The following is a 20,717-nucleotide window of genomic DNA, read 5'->3' as shown; positions in this document are numbered from 1 at the left end:
GGACCTCACCCTGATCACCTGCGACTCGTCAGGACTCACAGCTGTGGTGCATCTGGATGGATTGGAACATGTTGGCATTTAAGACTGGAGTGCACAGTGTGTATTTGCCAGAGACTCGACCTTGTGACCAGACGGGTGAGATCGTCGTCTCGGGAGCCATCTCATCAGCAGCAGATGCTGAGAACGTCCAGGTTTGATGCACAGTCTGTGAAAGAGGAGGGGGTGAGGTTTCACGCTCGTCAGCACACTTCCTGAGGTACGTTAGATTTTGTGACTAACAGTTATACAGTCAGTAAATGTGGTGTCCCTCACACCTTATTGTATTGAGCTGTTTGTTAGTCATGTATCAGCTTTCACTGCAGTGGAGTTTTGTGAACTGATTGTTCCATGCCTGCAGGTTGGGAAGCTGATCAGTAATCAAGCCAGGAAGTGTTTGCTGTTTGTACACCTTTAAGTGTTCTGTGTGTAGAGTGTGGACTCACATAATGGTTCCTTCTTTCACAGACTCGGTTGTTGCGGCCACCTGGGGGGTGTCGGCGGGGTCCTTGGGTCCGAAACAGCTTCTGGCTCCGGACCGTTAGCGCTGCTGGGAGCGCACCACGCCAGACCGCACCTTTTGTTATTATATTATCACTGTTATGTATTAAATTCAGTTAGCCTTTGAACCGTGCTCTGCTTATTTCATACTGGGTCCTTCAAACGCTGGTCGGTTCTCCGAGCTGCGTCCGACACATAACAAACGGAGACTGTTGAACAACTGAAGTTGTACATCAAGCAAGAATGGGAAAGAATTTTACCTACAAAGCTTCAACAATTAGTGTCCTCAGTTCCCAAATGCTTATTGAGTGTTGTTAGAAGGAAAGGTGATGTGACACAGTGGCAAACATACCACTGTCCCAGCTTTTTTGAAACATGTTGCAGGCATCCATTTCAAAATGAGCAAATATTTGCACAAAAACAACAAAGTTTATCAGTTTGAACATTAAATATCTTGTTTTTGTGGTGTATTCAATTGAATATACGTTGAAGAGGATTTGCAAATCATTGTATTCTGTTTTTATTTACATTTTACACAACATCCCTGTTGTGAAAGTGTAGGAACACGGACCCACAACAGGGGGCGACAATGAATGGACAATGGAGGAATCAAATATACTGTTTTTACTGTTGTGAAAAAAGGGCACAACAAATACAACTGATAACAATAGAGAGATCAAGTCTAATTCAAAGGTGTCGTGTGGGCAGGCTCGACGATAGGAGACATCTGTCCAAGTCGAACCGGAACCAACCCGATCTCCGCCGCCACCGGACCCCGGGGATACTGGAGCCGCCAAGTCCCGAATTCCCAGGTGGCCACTGCCTCCGCTCGCCGGATCCGGTACTGCTGGCAGGAAACAGAAACAGTCAGGTGTGGATACGGCTGCACCCAGCAACACGGAGGGTGGAGAGTCCACCTCCACCTCTCGTCAGGAAAATACTGGTGAGTGCAGGAGTGTGAGTACTTATCAAAAAGGTCCAATACAGTCTCCTGCTGTTCCACTCACTATCGGCGCAAAAGCAACAACGTATTATGTTCAAAAAGACAACACAATTGGCTGAGTACGTTACCTCTTAGGTATGGCGATATCTCTGCAAATGAGGTGGAGATGCCGTCCTGCTGATATACCTCCGTCTTGATTGGGATCAGCTGTCTCTAGTGATGGATGACAGCTGTCGTCCTGGCTGCTCCTGTGAGGCGGCAGCGCCCTCTGGTGCCTGGAGCCCGCACTCCAGGCAGGGCGCCCTCTAGTGGTGGTGGGCCAGCAGTACCTCCTCTTCAGCGGCCCACACAACAGGACCCCCCCCCCCCTCAACGGGCGCCTCCTGGCGCACGACCGGGTTTGTCAGGGTGGCGACGGTAGAAGTCGGCCAGGAGGGCCGGGTCCAGGATGAAGCCCTTCTTCACCCAGGAGCGTTCTTCGGGGCCGTACCCCTCCCAGTCCACCAAGTACTGAAAACCCCGGACCATTCGTCGAACGTCAAGGAGCCGGCGCACGGTCCAGGCCGGCTCTCCGTCGATGATCCGGGCAGGAGGTGGCGCCGGACCCGCAGTGCAGAGGGGTGAGGTGTGATGGGGTTTGATCATGGAGACATGGAAAACCGGATGAATCCGCAGTGAGGCCGGAAGCTGGAGCCTCACTGCGGCGGGATTGATGACCTTGAGAATCTTGTAAGGTCCAATGTATCGTTCCTGCAGTTTCGGGGAGTCCACTTGAAGGGGAATGTCCTTGGTGGACAACCATACCTCCTGCCCAGGACGGTACGTGGGAGCCGGGGCCCGCCGCCGGTCTGCATGGTTCTTCGCCCTCGTCCGGGCCCTCAACAAAGCAGAACGGGCAGCACGCCACACCCGACGGCACTTCCGTAGGTGGGCCTGGACCGAGGGCACACCGACCTCCCCCTCAACCACCGGAAACAACGGGGGTTGATACCCCAAGCACACCTCGAAGGGGGAGAGGCCGGTGGCGGACGACACTTGGCTGTTGTGGGCGTACTCGATCCAGGCCAGGTGGGTACTCCAGGCCGTCGGGTGCACGGCTGTCACACAGCGTAGGGTCTGCTCCATCTCCTGGTTGGCCCATTCTGCTTGTCCGTTGGTCTGGGGGTGATACCCGGACGAGAGACTGACCGTGGCCCCCAGTTCCCGGCAAAAGCTCCTCCAAACATGCGAGGAGAACTGGGGACCGCGATCGGAGACGATGTCTGATGGTATCCCATGCAGACGGACGACGTGGAGGACTAGGAGGTCCGCTGTCTCCTGGGCCGTTGGTAGCTTCGGGAGGGCCACGAAGTGGGCCGCCTTGGAGAATCGGTCCACTATCGTAAGGACGACGGTGTTTCCCTGGGACGGCGGGAGACCCGTGACGAAATCCAGGCCGATGTGAGACCAGGGGCAATGAGGCACGGGCAGCGGCTGTAGCAATCCCGGTGTCTTGCGGTGGTCCGCCTTGCCCCTGGCGCAGGTGGTACAGGCCTGGATGTAACCCCGGACGTCGGCCTCCAGGGACGCCCACCAGAAGTGCTGCCGGACGACTGCCATGGTTCTTCGCACCCCAGGATGACAGGAGAGCTTAGAACCGTGACAGAAGTCCAAAACTGCAGCCCTGGCTTCTGGTGGGACGTAAAGTTTGTTCTTCGGTCCGGTTCCGGGGTCCGGGTCTCGTGTCAGGGCCTCCCGGACGGTCTTCTCCACGTCCCAGGTGAGAGCGGCCACGATAGCGGACTCCGGGATGATGGGTTCCGGGGGATCCGACGGCTCCGTTTTGACCTCATTTTCATGTACCCGGGACAAGGCATCCGATCTTTGGTTTTTGGTCCCGGGACGGTAGGTGATCCAGAAGTCAAAACGGCCGAAGAACAGTGACCAGCGGGCTTGCCTGGGGTTCAGCCGCTTGGCGGTCCTGATATACTCCAGGTTCCGGTGGTCAGTGAAGACCGTGAATGGCACGGACGTTCCCTCCAACAGGTGTCTCCACTCCTCAAGAGCCTCTTTCACCGCAAGGAGCTCTCGATTGCCGACGTCATAGTTCCGTTCGGCTGGGGTCAACCTGCGGGAAAAATAGGCACACGGGTGAAGGACCTTATCGGTCTTCCCACTCTGGGATAGCACGGCTCCTATCCCTGAGTCCGAGGCGTCCACTTCAACCACTAACTGGCGATTAGGATCGGGCTGCACCAGAACAGGTGCAGACGAGAAGCGCCGTTTCAACTCCTTGAATGCAACATCGCACCGATCCGACCAGGTGAAGGGGACTTTTGGTGAGGTCAGGGCTGTCAGGGGGCTAACTACCTGACTGTAGCCCTTAATGAACCTCCTGTAGAAATTAGCAAAGCCTAGGAACTGTTGCAATTTCCTACGGCTTGTGGGTAGGGCCAGTCTCTCACCGCCGCAACCTTGGCCGGATCAGGAGCGACGGAGTTGGAGGAGATGATGAACCCCAGGAAGGACAAAGAAGTGCGGTGGAACTCACACTTCTCGCCCTTCACAAACAGCCGGTTCTCCAACAACCGCTGCAGGACCTGACGTACATGCCTGACATGAGTCTCAGGATCCGGAGAAAAGATGAGTATATCGTCTAGATATACGAAGACGAACCGGTGCAGGAAGTCCCGCAAGACGTCGTTAACCAAGGCTTGGAACGTCGCGGGGGCGTTTGTGAGGCCGAACGGCATGACCAGGTACTCAAAGTGACCTAAGGGGGTGTTAAATGCCGTTTTCCACTCGTCTCCCTTCCGGATCCGAACCAGATGATACGCATTTCTATGATCAAGCTTGGTAAAAATTTTGGCTCCACGCAGGGGTGTGAACACCGAATCCAACAGGGGCAACGGGTATCGGTTGCGAACCGTGATTTCGTTCAGCCCCCTATAATCAATGCATGGACGAAGTCCGCCGTCTTTTTTACCCACAAAAAAGAAACCTGCGCCCATCGGGGAGGTGGAATTCCGGATCAACCCGGCAGCTAACGAGTCCCGGATGTAGGTCTCCATTGATTCACGCTCAGGCCGTGAGAGGTTGTACAGCCTACTGGACGGGAACTCACTGCCCGGAACCAAATCAATGGCACAATCGTATGGACGGTGGGGGGGAAGCGTGAGAGCCAGATCCTTGCTGAACACGTTGACAAGGTCGTGGTACTCTACCGGCACTGTCCCCAGATTGGGCGGGACTCTGACCTCCTCCTTAGCTTGGGAGCCGGGAGGAACCGAGGAACCTAGACACACCCGATGGCAGGTCTCGCTCCACTGAACCACTACCCCGGATGGCAAATCAATCCGGGGATTGTGCTTCAACATCCAGGGAAAACCTAAAACCACACGGGAAGTGGCCTGAGTCACAAAAAACTCGATCACCTCCCGGTGGTTTCCTGACACCACCAGCGTTACAGGTGGTGTCTTATGCATGATCGGAGGGAGTAGGGAGCCATCTAGTGCCCGAACCTGTACAGGCGAGGTAAGCGCCACCAGAGGGAGCCCTATCTCCCTGGCCCATCTGCTATCCAACAGATTCCCCTCAGAGCCCGTGTCCACCAGTGCTGGGGCCTTCAGGGTCGAGTCCTCATAAAGGATCGTAACTGGGAGTCGTGTGGCGATGTGGGTGTGTCCCACGTGAATGTCTCGGCCCACCCCTAGCCCAGTTTCTAGGGGCGGGCGTTGGAGTTTAACCGCTCGGGGCAGTCTCTCATATGGTGCTCTATTGCACCATAAACAAAACAAGCTCCATGGGCCCGTCTCCTCTGTGCATCTGGTGCCCTAAATGTTGCCCTACTCGTGTCCATAGCTTCGTCAGTAGGGGGAGCTGTGGCTCCACGGCGCGCAGGGGCCGTGGAGCGTGGGGAAGGCGGAGCGCGGTCGGAACCGGATGGGAGAGTGACGGCGCGTACCCGGCCACGCCCTTCGTCTCGTTCCCGCCGACGTTCTTCTAACCGGTTGTCTAACCATATGACGAGATCGATGAGCCCATCTAAGTCCCGCGGTTCGTCCTTAGCCACCAGGTGCTCCTTAAGAACCAAAGACAGTCCGTTTACAAAGGCGGCGCGGAGGGCAGTGCTATTCCAACCGGATCTCGCAGCCGCAATGCGGAAGTCGACTGCATAGGCAGCTGCGCTCCGGCGCCCCTGTCTCATTGACAGTAGCACGGTTGAAGCGGTCTCGCCTCTATTAGGGTGATGGAACACGGTTCTGAGCTCCCTTACAAACCCATCGTATGTCAGAAGGAGCCGTGAAGTCTGCTCCCAGAGCGCTGTAGCCCAAGCGCGTGCCTCACCGCGAAGCAGGTTTATAACATAAGCTACTTTACTAGCATCGGTCGCGTACATAACGGGACGCTGTGCGAAGACGAGCGAACACTGCATCAGAAAATCCGCGCACGTCTCCACACAGCCTCCGTACGGCTCTGGGGGGCTTATGTATGCTTCCGGGGAAGGTGGGAGAGGTCGTTGAACAACCAGTGGAACGTCAACGCTACGCACAGGGTCTGCGGGAGGGAGAGCCGCAGCGGCGCCCGGAGGGCGCGCTTCCACCTGCGCGGCGAGAGCCTCCACCCTGCGGTTCAGGAGGGCGTTCTGCTCGGTCATCAAATCTAACCGAGTCGTGAAAGCGGTGAGGATCCGCTGCAACTCACCGATTACCCCTCCCGCGGACACCTGCGCGTCCTGTTCTTCCATTGGCCGTTCAACAGCCGGTTGACGCCCCTCGGGATCCATGACGCTGGCCGAGATATCCTGTTGTGAAAGTGTAGGAACACGGACCCACAACAGGGGGCGACAATGAACGGACAATGGAGGAATCAAATATACTGTTTTTACTGTTGTGAAAAAAGGGCACAACAAATACAACTGATAACAATAGAGAGATCAAGTCTAATTCAAAGGTGTCGTGTGGGCAGGCTCGACGATAGGAGACGTCTGTCCAAGTCGAACCGGAACCAACCCGATCTCCGCCGCCACCGGACCCCGGGGATACTGGAGCCGCCAAGTCCCGAATTCCCAGGTGGCCACTGCCTCCGCTCGCCGGATCCGGTACTGCTGGCAGGAAACAGAAACAGTCAGGTGTGGATGCGGCTGCACCCAGCAACACGGAGGGTGGAGAGTCCACCTCCACCTCTCGTCAGGAAAATACTGGTGAGTGCAGGAGTGTGAGTACTTATCAAAAAGGTCCAATACAGTCTCCTGCTGTTCCACTCACTATCGGCGCAAAAGCAACAACGTATTATGTTCAAAAAGACAACACAATTGGCTGAGTACGTTACCTCTTAGGTGTGGTGATATCTCTGCAAATGAGGTGGAGATGCCGTCCTGCTGATATACCTCCATCTTGATTGGGATCAGCTGTCTCTAGTGATGGATGACAGCTGTCGTCCTGGCTGCTCCTGTGAGGCGGCAGCGCCCTCTGGTGCCTGGAGCCCGCACTCCAGGCAGGGCGCCCTCTAGTGGTGGTGGGCCAGCAGTACCTCCTCTTCAGCGGCCCACACAACAATCCCAACTTCATTGGAATTGGGGTTGTAAATAATTATAGAGCCTATAACAAATTTAAAACTATCACTATTCTGTCCATGATAGTTTTGTAGCCATCAGTGGCAGGCCAGAATTTTTTTTTTAAATACTACTGAAAATAATATACCAAATATCATTATTTTGTCACTTGAGAATGATTTTAGCACATCGGCAGCCCTCAGATCAGCTGCTGAGGTGGTTCTAAGAAATGATGAAGATGGCTTCATTCATTGTTCCTGTTGCTCTGCTCAGTCATTCTCACTGTGTTCATAATGTGCCATTTTTTCAAAGTTAACAGGTTAGAGTTTTTGACAATAAAATATTCCTGCAGTTGTTTTTCATGAATATGACATCTTTCTTACTGCTTTTGCATTTCTGAGTTCCTCACATTTTCTGCTCTATGTGCCTTATGATATGCAGTTAATGTAGATGTACATGTGCGTTCCCTCATCACTTCCAGCCCAGTCACATTTTCATGACGCGGTTTTTGTTATTTTACTATTTCTAACCATACCCCTTCCCTTAACCATAATCATTACAGTCAGCCCTGAGGAATTAGGACTCAACAGACACAGCACTCACTGAAGTGATTTGTAATTTTCTACTGACTATGCAGTCAGATACCACTACGGTGTTGCTGTTGCTGCACCATAGTTTTGATAGTATTGATTACTGTATCTTGTTAGATAATAGTAGGTCATACTCTCTCATGGTTGACATCATATTTATCCAAGCAATTGCATATGTGTCTTGCATAATAACATTACTTCCATAACATTGTAATCATACATGGGGTACCACAGGGTTCTGTTTTAAGCCCGTTGTTATTCTTACATAACATAACACTTCTCCCTTGCACAGTTTACTTGTACAGATACTGCAATGCTGTTAAATTACTTCACTAGTATGATAATACCAGTAACTCTGCATGCTCATTAATGCAAATCTCTCTGAAATTGTGGTTTTAGAGAATTGTCTGGCTTCAGTAAAAAAAAAAAAAAAAATGGATGTCCCAAAAATTTCTGACTTTTAAATTCAGAGATAACTAAGGTAATGAGCGCTGGACCTGTGAGACACAGACATCAGTTTGATCAGTTAACATGGTCATTAAATGCATGTAATTCAACACAAAAAAAAACACATTAGGGTGATCTTTGTTCCAACACTCTTCTTTTATCTAAAGATTAGAAAAACTGCAAACAATGCTTTCTTCAGTCTGTGGAAAATCGCAAAGATTCACCCTATTTTGTCCATGGCTGATAATGACATATTAATTCAATCAATCAATCAATCAATTTTTTTTATATAGCGCCAAATCACAACAAACAGTTGCCCCAAGGCGCTTTATATTGTAAGGCAAGGCCATACAATAATTATGTAAAACCCCAATGGTCAAAACGACCCCCTGTGAGCAAGCACTTGGCTACAGTGGGAAGGAAAAACTCCCTTTTAACAGGAAGAAACCTCCAGCAGAACCAGGCTCTGGGAGGGGCAGTCTTCTGCTGGGACTGGTTGGGGCTGAGGGAGAGAACCAGGAAAAAGACATGCTGTGGAGGGGAGCAGAGATCGATCACTAATCATTAAATACAGAGTGGTGCATACAGAGCAAAAGAGAAAGAAACAGTGCATCATGGGAACCCCCCAGCAGTCTACGTCTATAGCAGCATAACTAAGGGATGGTTCACGGTCACCTGATCCAGCCCTAACTATAAGCTTTAGCAAAAAGGAAAGTTTTAAGCCTAATCTTAAAAGTAGAGAGGGTGTCTGTCTCCCTAATTCATGCCTTTATTTAATCAAGAATTGACTGTTGTAAAATTTTATTCCCACAGGTGGGTGGTAACACATTACAAGTAAAAAAGTGTTTTTTTATGGAGGAACAAGTATTTTTCACATACCTTTTTAAAATCTGGATTCTACTCTTGCTCTAGTACTTTTTAAAGCCAGTAATCTACTTTTTACTAAAGTGCATTTAGTATAATGCTTTTGTTACAACCCATGTGCTGTTAATCGGACCGGGAGTGACATGTTTAGCCACATGTTCTCCTTGAATTGCTGGCTGTCTGAGTGGTGTCCAAAAAATGAGGTGGGCTTCATAGATAATTGGCAAAGCTTCTGGGGAAAACCTGGTCTTGTTAGGAGAGACGGCATCCATCCCACTTTGGATGGAGCAGCTCTCATTTCTAGAAATCTGGCCAATTTTCTTAAATCTTCCAAACCGTGACTATCCAGGGTTGGGACCAGGAAGCAGTTGTAGTCTTACACACCTCTCTGCAGCTTCTCTCCCCCTGCCATCCCCTCATTACCCCATCCCCGTAGAGACGGTGCCTGCTCCCAGACTACCAATAACCAGCAAAAATCTATTTAAGCATAAAAATTCAAAAAGAAAAAATAATATAGCACCTTCAACTGCACCACAGACTAAAACAGTTAAATGTGGTCTATTAAACATTAGGTCTCTCTCTTCTAAGTCCCTGTTAGTAAATGATATAATAATTGATCAACATATTGATTTATTCTGCCTTACAGAAACCTGGTTACAGCAGGATGAATATGTTAGTTTAAATGAGTCAACACCCCCGAATCACACTAACTGCCAGAACGCTCGTAGCACGGGCCGAGGCGGAGGATTAGCAGCAATCTTCCATTCCAGCTTATTAATTAATCAAAAACCCAGACAGAGCTTTAATTCATTTGAAAGCTTGACTCTTAGTCTTGTCCATCCAAATTGGAAGTCCCGAAAAACAGTTTTATTTGTTGTTATCTATCGTCCTCCTGGTCGTTACTGTGAGTTTCTCTGTGAATTTTCCGAACTTTTGTCTGACTTAGTGCTTAGCTCAGATAAGATCATTATAGTGGGCAATTTTAACATCCACACAGATGCTGAGAATGACAGCCTCAACACTGCATTTAATCTATTATTAGAGTCTATTGGCTTTGCTCAAAATGTAAATGAGTCCACCCACCACTTTAATCATATTTTAGATCTTGTTCTGACTTATGGTATGGAAATAGAAGACTTAACAGTATTCCCTGAAAACTCCCTTCTGTCTGATCATTTCTTAATAACATTTACATTTACTCTGATGGACTACCCAGCAGTGGGGAATAAGTTTCATTACACTAGAAGTCTTTCAGAAAGCGCTGTAACTAGGTTTAAGGATATGTTTCCTTCTTTATGTTCCCTAATGCCATATACCAACACAGTGCAGAGTAGCGACCTAAACTCTGTAAGTGAGATAGAGTATCTCGTCAATAGTTTTACATCCTCATTGAAGACAACTTTGGATGCTGTAGCTCCTCTGAAAAAGAGAGCTTTAAATCAGAAGTGCCTGCCTCCGTGGTATAACTCACAAACTCGCAGCTTAAAGCAGATAACCCGTAAGTTGGAGAGGAAATTGTTGTGAAAGTGTAGTGACACACACCCACAACAGGGGGCGCAAATGAACGGCCAATAGATGAGCCAAAAAGTAACAATTTAATGTTGTGAAACGTGCACAACGAATATACAGACAACCTCAGAATATAATTACAGTCAAATCACAAAGGTGACGTGTGGGCAGGCTCGAGGATAGAAGACGTCTGTCCTGAGATGAACCGGAACCACACGATTTCCTCCGCCACCGAACCCAGAGAATACTGGAGCCGCCAAGTCTCGAATTCCCAGGTGATCACCGTCCCCGACTGTCGGATCTGGTACTGCTGGCGAGAACAAAGACAGTCAAGTGTGGGTGTGTGTACACCCAGTAACAATAACGGTGGGAATGCCACCTCCACCTCTCACTCAATATGCTGATGTGTTTGCAGTGATCCCTCAGAGAAAAAGAGTGCCGTCCTGCACTCACTCAGCTTCCACAAAACAAGGAACTGGTACGCCTGCAAACACTCACAATGTACAGATTACAGATAAACACAAAAAGGCTGAGGATATTACCTACAATGAAGTACGATATCTCGGCAATGAGGTGGAGATGACGTCTGGTCTTTATGGAGTGTGATGATGAAGAATGTGTGACAGCTGTCAGGAATTAATGAGTGACAGCTGTCACTCCCTGCTGTGTCCGTGGCGGCAGCGCCCTCTCGTGCCTGAAGCCCGCACTTCAGGCAGGGCGCCCTTTGGTGTTGGGCCAGCAGTACCTCTTCTGGCGGCCCACACAACAGAAATGGCGTCTCACTAATTTGATACCCAGCTTTATCTATCCATGAAGCCAGAGGACACACACCAATTAGCTAAAGTGCAGGATTGTCTTACAGACATAAAGACATGGATGACCTCTAATTTCCTGCTTTTAAACTCAGATAAAACTGAAGTTATTGTACTTGGCCCCACAAATCTTAGAAACATGGTGTCTAACCAGATCCTTACTCTGGATGGCATTACCCTGACCTCTAGTAATACTGTGAGAAATCTTGGAGTCATTTTTGATCAGGATATGTCATTCAAAGCGCATATTAAACAAATATGTAGGACTGCTTTTTTGCATTTACGCAATATCTCTAAAATTAGAAAGGTCTTGTCTCAGAGTGATGCTGAAAAACTAATTCATGCATTTATTTCCTCTAGGCTGGACTATTGTAATTCATTATTATCAGGTTGTCCTAAAAGTTCCCTGAAAAGCCTTCAGTTAATTCAAAATGCTGCAGCTAGAGTACTGACGGGGACTAGAAGGAGAGAGCATATCTCACCCATATTGGCCTCTCTTCATTGGCTTCCTGTTAATTCTAGAATAGAATTTAAAATTCTTCTTCTTACTTATAAGGTTTTGAATAATCAGGTCCCTTCTTATCTTAGGGACCTCATAGTACCATATCACCCCAATAGAGTGCTTTGCTCTCAGACTGCAGGCTTACTTGTAGTTCCTAGGGTTTTAAGAGTAGAATGGGAGGCAGAGCCTTCAGCTTTCAGGCTCCTCTCCTGTGGAACCAGCTCCCAATTCGGATCAGGGAGACAGACACCCTCTCTACTTTTAAGATTAGGCTTAAAACTTTCCTTTTTGCTAAAGCTTATAGTTAGGGCTGGATCAGGTGACCCTGAACCATCCCTTAGTTATGCTGCTATAGACTTATACTGCTGGGGGGTTCCCATAATGCACTGAGTGTTTCTTTCTCTTTTTGCTCTGTATGCACCACTCTGCATTTAATCATTAGTGATTGATCTCTGCTCCCCTCCACAGCATGTCTTTTTCCTGGTTCTCTCCCTCAGCCCCAACCAGTCCCAGCAGAAGACTGCCCCTCCCTGAGCCTGGTTCTGCTGGAGGTTTCTTCCTGTTAAAAGGGAGTTTTTCCTTCCCACTGTCGCCAAGCGCTTGCTCACAGGGGGTCGTTTTGACCTTTGGGGTTTTTACGTAATTATTGTATGGCCTTGCCTTACAATATAAAGCGCCTTGGGGCAACTGTTTGTTGTGATTTGGCGCTATATAAATAAAATTGAATTGAATTGAATTAATTGAGTGTAGAAAATGTGCTGCACCTCCACAGGTGCCAAGGTGGAAATCATGGATGAAAAGAAGCACAAACTGCATTTGGACTGATAACAGAAGACAGAACAGGAGGCAGTTAGCAGCAGTCCATGGTCACACCTGACCACAGTTTTTATTCAAAAATATAGGAGAAAGAAATTACATGGTGGAGAGCTTTTTGGTCATCCCAATAAACTCTAATCTCTGTTTTTAAAAATGTGTTTTCCACTCCCAGAATCATGTTGAAGGCTCAGCTGAAGGCTCAGAACAAAGCATGCTTCCATTCTGTTTTATAAAGAGCTAAGGAATGCCCAAACAGCCTATTTGCAGAGTATCAAAAGTGTCATTTATGTTTGTGAGCACCTAAAATCAGCCCCTCTACTATTTTTATTTGAACTGCATATGCATTGGAGTGCATTGTGTGCAGAGTTAGCCCCACTGAACCCAATTTGCACTTAGAATGGAAATACGCCTGCAGATGTTACATGTGTTTTAAGACTGTTGCAGTGCAGCATAGTTCAGCTAATAACACAGTGTGTGCTCTCCTGTTTCATTATTCTCACACAAGTACAAAGCGCATTAGTGCAGCATAACCCGTGTGCACAGGCATCTCAATGAGTTGCACATTTATGTAACTCATTTCATTTCATTGAAAGGTGCACATTACCTTGCTGGAATGGTAATAGACCAGACAGAGCCAGTCAATGTGCACAAGGCCACACACACGTGCAATAAGCACGGAAAGCTCGGCACTTTTTACTTTTTACTTGAGTAGATTTCTCAAGGAGGAATTTTTTCTTTTATATAGATTTTCAGTGTTTTACCCACCACCACTTATTCTCTAGACTGTTAGACACTAATAACAGAACTTTTCAGTTGGTTCTAAATACTGCTGTTGGCTAGGGCGTAATTTTGGGTAGGGACGCTAGGGTCACGTCCCTACCAATATTCAGCCCCCTACTGTGTAATCACGACCAATAAAACCGCTGTCCTCCATTATTATGGCACATAAAGGGTTAAATGTATGCCACTGCTCGAAGCCTCCCTCAGCTAGGCTACTGCACAGTTGCAGGGAACTTATTAAAAGACTGCGCGGGCGGACACAATAACAGACAAACGGGAATCGATTAATTCATGAATAGGGATGGGTATCGAGAACCGGTTCCTTTTGGGTATCGTTAAGAAATGATTCAATCCACCGACATCAATAAGCTTTTTGCTTAACGATTCTGTTATCGGTCCTTCAGAGTCGCCGTTATTTTGGGGGGGTGTTTGTCAAGAAAATGATCATTTCTCTACATTGATTACAGACCCTGCAGCGGGTCCATAATCTGGAATAGTCCCAGATTACATTTCACAGCTTCTAGAATTCATTTTCGTGCAGGTGGTGTTGGGGGTTAATTTTGGGTTTCAGCTTTTTTTGTTTTTCGTCACTTTCATCCCTGAATATGTCAATCGTGAGTCACTTTTGTGCGGAATAAAGTTACTAACTGGGACTCCTGTCTTGTTGCGAGAAAGAAATGAGAATCATCCTCTGTTCTGTTCACACAGCTCCAAATGCTGCGCGGCTCTCTGCCGAGTCAAGTTAGAACGATAGAGTCCAGTCGGAATTAATAACTTCAAAGCGAAACACCATTTTGTTTATTTTTATTTATGTCCAGAGATCAAGGATACAGGATACATATTTATTTACTTTAAGACTCAATGAAATACATAGAAAACCCGTAAAGCCTACTTTTAGTACAAAATTCAAGAGGTATCGATAAGGGAATCGCTAAGGGAATCGCTAAGGAATCGGATCGATAAGCAGAATCGATAATGACATCAATATCGATAAAATCTTATCAATACCCATCCCTATTCACGAATGTCACAACACTAGCAGATAGGGTCATTGCAATACTTCGTGTTAAATTTCCATCCTCGATGAATTCAATTTAAATGTATAGCTGGAGCAATGTTGGGTTAGTTGCTTTGCTCAAGGTCACTCCGGTCATGGATGGAGGTGTAAAGAGAGGTAAGGTTGGGATTTGAGCCTGCAACCCTGTGATTGAAAGAACAACACCCTAAGCATTGGGATGGCTCATTAACCTATAACATCTGCATGACATGAACTTATGATTGGTAATGCAAAAAAAAAAAATCTTTGTCTTGGAGCACTTTTGTGTCCCCACCAATATCAAAATCAAAGTTATTCCCTTGGCTGTTGGTGTTCTAACCAGGGGGACAAAATCTGACCATATTACACTGTTTTTAGTCTTATTTCATTAAATCTGTCTATGAGAAGTTCAATTTTAAGGTTCTGCTGTTAATATAGAAAAATTTAAATGGATTAATGCCCTCTTGATATTTCATTATTATTAATATGTATATGTCGCGGACATGAACGAGTGAACTTCGTCAGCATGTCACCATGTCATTTAGGTTCTTCAGACTTTATTTTGAGTAAATGCTTCAGCGGAGCATTAGCATGGCAAAAACTTTTCAGCTTCTGGGTGAGCTCCCTCCCCCAGACCCCCAACCTTTTTAAGCATTTTTATTTATTTGCCTTTCACATACTTGGAAAAGCTCCTCGCCATCTAACCATGTCCTTGAGGTCCTTCAGAGTTTTTTTCAGTAAAATGGTTCTTGGGAGCATGAGCATGACTAAAACCTTTTAGCTTCTGGGTGAGCTCCCCCCCAGACCCCCCGCCTTTGTAAGCATTTTCCTTATTTTGCCTTTCAGCTTCTGGGGGGGCTCTCCCCCTCCATACTCTCTGCCTTTTTAAACATTTTTCTTTCTTTGCTTTTCATCTGACCCCCCCTAATTACAGCCATCTTAACCCCCTGCCACTTTAAGCATTTTTTTTTATGTAGATGTGAATTAATATTCAGCTAGTTAACAGTAGTGCTGTACAATATGACCAAATTTTCATATCTCAATATTGTCATATAAAGTTTCATGTAAATGTCACTTACATACATGCTGTCCATATTCTTGAGCCGCTTAGGTGGGTAGGGAGAGTCCCCATGGGATAAAAAAGCTTTTCAACCAACCATACCTGGTTCTCAAGACCAGGCACCTAAGTGGCTCTACTCTCTCTCTCTCTCTCTCTCTCTCTCTCTCTCTCTCTCTCTCCTCTCTCTCTCTCTCTCTCTCTCTCTCTCTCTCTCTCTCTCTCTCTCTCTCTCTCTCTCTCTCTCTCTCTCTTTTTTTAAAGATATTTATGTGTACCTTAATAAACAATAGTAGAGTTCCACCTTAGATATGGAATGTATAATAGAAGATATAACTAACTGAATTTTCATATCAATATGATATACGATATTTTACATTTTAAGAACAACCCCAGGTTTCTTTTCAGCACTGTAGCCAGGCTGACAAAGAGTCAGAGCTCTATTGAGCTGAGTATTCCATTAACTTTAACTAGTAATGACTTCATGACTTTCTTTGCTAACAAAATTTTAACTATTAGAGAAAAAATTACTCATAACCATCCCAAAGACGTATCGTTATCTTTGGCTGCTTTCAGTGATGCCGGTATTTGGTTAGACTCTTTCTCTCCGATTGTTCTGTCTGAGTTATTTTCATTAGTTACTTCATCCAAACCATCAACATGTTTATTAGACCCCATTCCTACCAGGCTGCTCAAGGAAGCCCTACCATTATTTAATGCTTCGATCTTAAATATGATCAATCTATCTTTGTTAGTTGGCTATGTACCACAGGCTTTTAAGGTGGCAGTAATTAAACCATTACTTAAAAAGCCATCACTTGACCCAGCTATCTTAGCTAATTATAGGCCAATCTCCAACCTTCCTTTTCTCTCAAAAATTCTTGAAAGGGTAGTTGTAAAACAGCTAACTGATCATCTGCAGAGGAATGGTCTATTTGAAGAGTTTCAGTCAGGTTTTAGAATTCATCATAGTACAGAAACAGCATTAGTGAAGGTTACAAATGATCTTCTTATGGCCTCGGACAGTGGACTCATCTCTGTGCTTGTTCTGTTAGACCTCAGTGCTGCTTTTGATACTGTTGACCATAAAATTTTATTACAGAGATTAGAGCATGCCATAGGTATTAAAGGCACTGCGCTGCGGTGGTTTGAATCATATTTATCTAATAGATTACAATTTGTTCATGTAAATGGGGAATTTTCTTCACAGACTAAAGTTAATTATGGAGTTCCACAAGGTTCTGTGCTAGGACCAATTTTATTCACTTTATACATGCTTCCCTTAGGCAGTATTATTAGACGGTATTGCTTAAATTTTCATTGTTACGCAGATGATACCCAGCTTTATCTATCCATGAAGCCAGAGGACACACACCAATTAGCTAAACTGCAGGATTGTCTTACAGACATAAAGACATGGATGACCTCTAATTTCCTGCTTTTAAACTCAGATAAAACTGAAGTTATTGTACTTGGCCCCACAAATCTTAGACACATGGTGTCTAACCAGATCCTTACTCTGGATGGCATTACCCTGACCTCTAGTAATACTGTGAGAAATCTTGGAGTCATTTTTGACCAGGATATGTCATTCAATGCGCATATTAAACAAATATGTAGGACTGCTTTTTTGCATTTACGCAATATCTCTAAAATCAGAAAGGTCTTGTCTCAGAGTGATGCTGAAAAACTAATTAATGCATTTATTTCCTCTAGGCTGGACTATTGTAATTCATTATTATCAGGTTGTCCTAAAAGTTCCCTAAAAAGCCTTCAGTTAATTCAAAATGCTGCAGCTAGAGTACTGACGGGGACTAGAAGGAGAGAGCATATCTCACCCATATTGGCCTCTCTTCATTGGCTTCCTGTTAATTCTAGAATAGAATTTAAAATTCTTCTTCTTACTTATAAGGTTTTGAATAATCAGGTCCCATCTTATCTTAGGGACCTCGTAGTACCATATCACCCCAATAGAGCGCTTCGCTCTCAGACTGCAGGCTTACTTGTAGTTCCTAGGGTTTGTAAGAGTAGAATGGGAGGCAGAGCCTTCAGCTTTCAGGCTCCTCTCCTGTGGAACCAGCTCCCAATTCAGATCAGGGAGACAGACACCCTCTCTACTTTTAAGATTAGGCTTAAAACTTTCCTTTTTGCTAAAGCTTATAGTTAGGGCTGGATCAGGTGACCCTGAACCATCCCTTAGTTATGCTGCTATAGACGTAGACTGCTGGGGGGTTCCCATGATGCATTGTTTCTTTCTCTTTTTGCTCTGTATGCACCACTCTGCATTTAATCATTAGTGATCGATCTCTGCTCCCCTCCACAGCATGTCTTTTTCCTGGTTCTCTCCCTCAGCCCCAACCAGTCCCAGCAGAAGACTGCCCCTCCCTGAGCCTGGTTCTGCTGGAGGTTTCTTCCTGTTAAAAAGGAGTTTTTCCTTCCCACTGTAGCCAAGTGCTTGCTCACAGGGGGTCGTTTTGACCATTGGGGTTTTACATAATTATTGTATGGCTTGCCTTACAATATAGAGCGCCTTGGGGCAACTGTTTGTTGTGATTTGGCGCTATATAAAAAAATTGATTGAAAATTGATTGACTATGATTTGACACAAAGTGCAGCAACAGTGAAAATTAAACATTCTTAAACAAAACAGTAATAATACCACACTCATTTTGCACTCATCATAAGGTCAGGATACTGTGCCCTCCAAAAGTATTGGAACACTTGGAATTTCACACATTTTAATTTGTTTGTCATTGTAAATACAAGAAATAAAAAAAATAAATAAATAAAGCATAAACATTTTTTAAATTATCTTCCTCAAACTCAAACTGAAAGCAAATCTCTAAAACTTGATAAAACCTGTAAATAATAATTAGTTTTATTGCCAGTTTTCTTTAGACAAGCCAGGGGATGGAAACATGAACATTTCCAAGTCACTGAATATATCTTCCACTTTGTTTACATTAATTCTGAAAAAGTACAAAAGTTTCTTTCACCAAAACATCAAATCTAGGGTTTCATCTCAAATGTACTTTCTGTCAAATTGTAGCTGAACTTTCAGGTCTTTTTAAGAAAATCCTCCTCTACACCACTTCAGAATCAGAATCAGAATCACCTTTATTGTCATTGTAATTTGCATTACAACGAGATTTGACTGCAACTCCAAAAAGGTGCTTTCCGTGGTACGAGTAATTTTTAGCTAAATAAAAGATAGTGAAATTTAACGGTAAATTGTTCAGAGTATACAGTGAGGAAAATAAGTATTTGAACACCCTGCGGTTTTGCAAGTTCTCCCACTTAGAAATCATGGAGGGGTCTGAAATTTTCATCTTAGGTGCATGTCCACTGTGAGAGACATAATCTAAAAAATAAAAAAAACTCGGAAATCACAATGTATCATTTTTTGTAATAATTTATTTGTTTGTTACTGCTGCAAATACGTATTTGAACAACTACCAACCAGCAAGAATTCTGGCTCACACAGACCTGTTAATTTTTTCTTTAAGAAGCCCTCTTATTCTGCACTCTTTACCTGTATTAATTGCACCTGTTTGAACTTGTTGCCTGTATAAAAGACACCTGTTCACACACTCAATCAATCACACTCCAACCTGTCCACCATAGCCAAGAACAAAGAGCTGTCTAAGGTCACCAGGGACAAAACTGTAGACCTGCATAAGGCTGGGATGGACTACAGGACGACAGGCAAGCAGCTTGGTATAAGACAACAACTGTTATGATTATTTCTTAGAAAGTGGAAGAAACACAAGATGACTGTCAATCTCCCTCGGTCTGGGATTCCATGCAAGAGCTCACTTTGTGGGGTAAGGATGATTCTGAGAAAGCTCAGAACTACACAGGAGGACCTGGTCAATGACCTGAAGACAGCTGGGACCACAGTCACAAAGATTACATTAGTAACACATGATGCTGTCATGGTTTAAAATCCTGCAGGGCAGCAAGGTCCCCCTGCTCAAGCCAGCACATGTCCAGGCCTGTTTGATGTTCACCAGTTTGTGGATGATCCAGAGGAGGCATGGGAGAAGGTCATGTGGTCAGATGAGGCCAGAATAGAGCTTTTTGGAATCAACTCCACTTACCTTGTTTAGAGGATGAGAACAACCCCAAGAAAACCATCCCAGCCGTGAAGCTTGGGGGTGGAAACATCATACTCTTTGGGTGCTTCTGCAAAGGGGACAGGACAAGTGCACCGTATTGAAGGGAGGATGGATGGGATCATGTATTGCAAGATTTTGGCAAACAACCTCCTTCCCTCAGTTTAGAGCATTGAAGATGGGTCATGGCTGGGTCTTCCAGCATGACAATGACCCCAAACACACAGCCAGGGCAACTAAGGAGAGGCTCCGTAAGGAGCATTTCAAGGTCCTGGAGAGGCCTGGCCAGTCTCCAGACCTGAACTCAATAGAAAATCTTTGGAGGGAGCTGAAACTCCAAACCTAAAAGATTTGGAGAAGATCTGTATGGAAGATTGGACCAAAATCCCTGCTGCAGTGTGTGCAAACCTGGTGAAAAACTACAGGAAACAAAAAGGAAAGTTTTAAGCCTAATCTTAAAAGTAGAGAGGGTGTCTGTCTCCCTGATCTGAATTGGTAGCTGGTTCCACAGGAGAGGAGCCTGAAAGCTGAAGGCTCTGCCTCCCATTCTACTCTTAAAAATCCTAGGAACTACAAGTAAGCCTGCAGTCTGAGAGCGAAGCGCTCTGTTGGGGTGATATGGTACTATGAGGTCCCTAAGATAAGATGGGACCTGATTATTCAAAACCTTATAAGTAAGAAGAAGAATTTTAAATTATATTCTAGAATTAACAGGAAGCCAATGAAGAGAGGCCAATATGGGTGAGATATGCTCTCTCCTTCTAGTCCCTGTCAGTAGTCTAGCTGCAGCATTTTGAATTAACTGAAGGCTTTTCAGGGAACTTTTAGGACAACCTGATAATAATGAATTACAATAGTCCAGCCTAGAGGAAATAAATGCATGAATTAGTTTTTCAGCATCACTCTGAGACAAGACCTTTCTAATTTTAGAGATATTGCGCAAATGCAAAAAAGCAGTCCTACATATTTGTTTAATATGCTATGAATGACATATCCTGATCAAAAATGACTCCAAGGTTTCTCACAGTATTACTAGAGGTCAGGGTAGTGCCATCCAGAGTAAGGATCTGGTTAGACACCATGTTTCTAATATTTGTGGGGCCAAGTACAATAACTTCAGTTTTATCTGAGTTTAAAAGCAGGAAATTAGAGGTCATCCATGTCTTTATGTCTGTA

Source organism: Thalassophryne amazonica, chromosome 5, assembly GCF_902500255.1.
Source record: "Thalassophryne amazonica chromosome 5, fThaAma1.1, whole genome shotgun sequence".
Classification (NCBI taxonomy): Eukaryota; Metazoa; Chordata; class Actinopteri; order Batrachoidiformes; family Batrachoididae; genus Thalassophryne; species Thalassophryne amazonica.
This window is presented reverse-complemented; position numbering follows the sequence as displayed.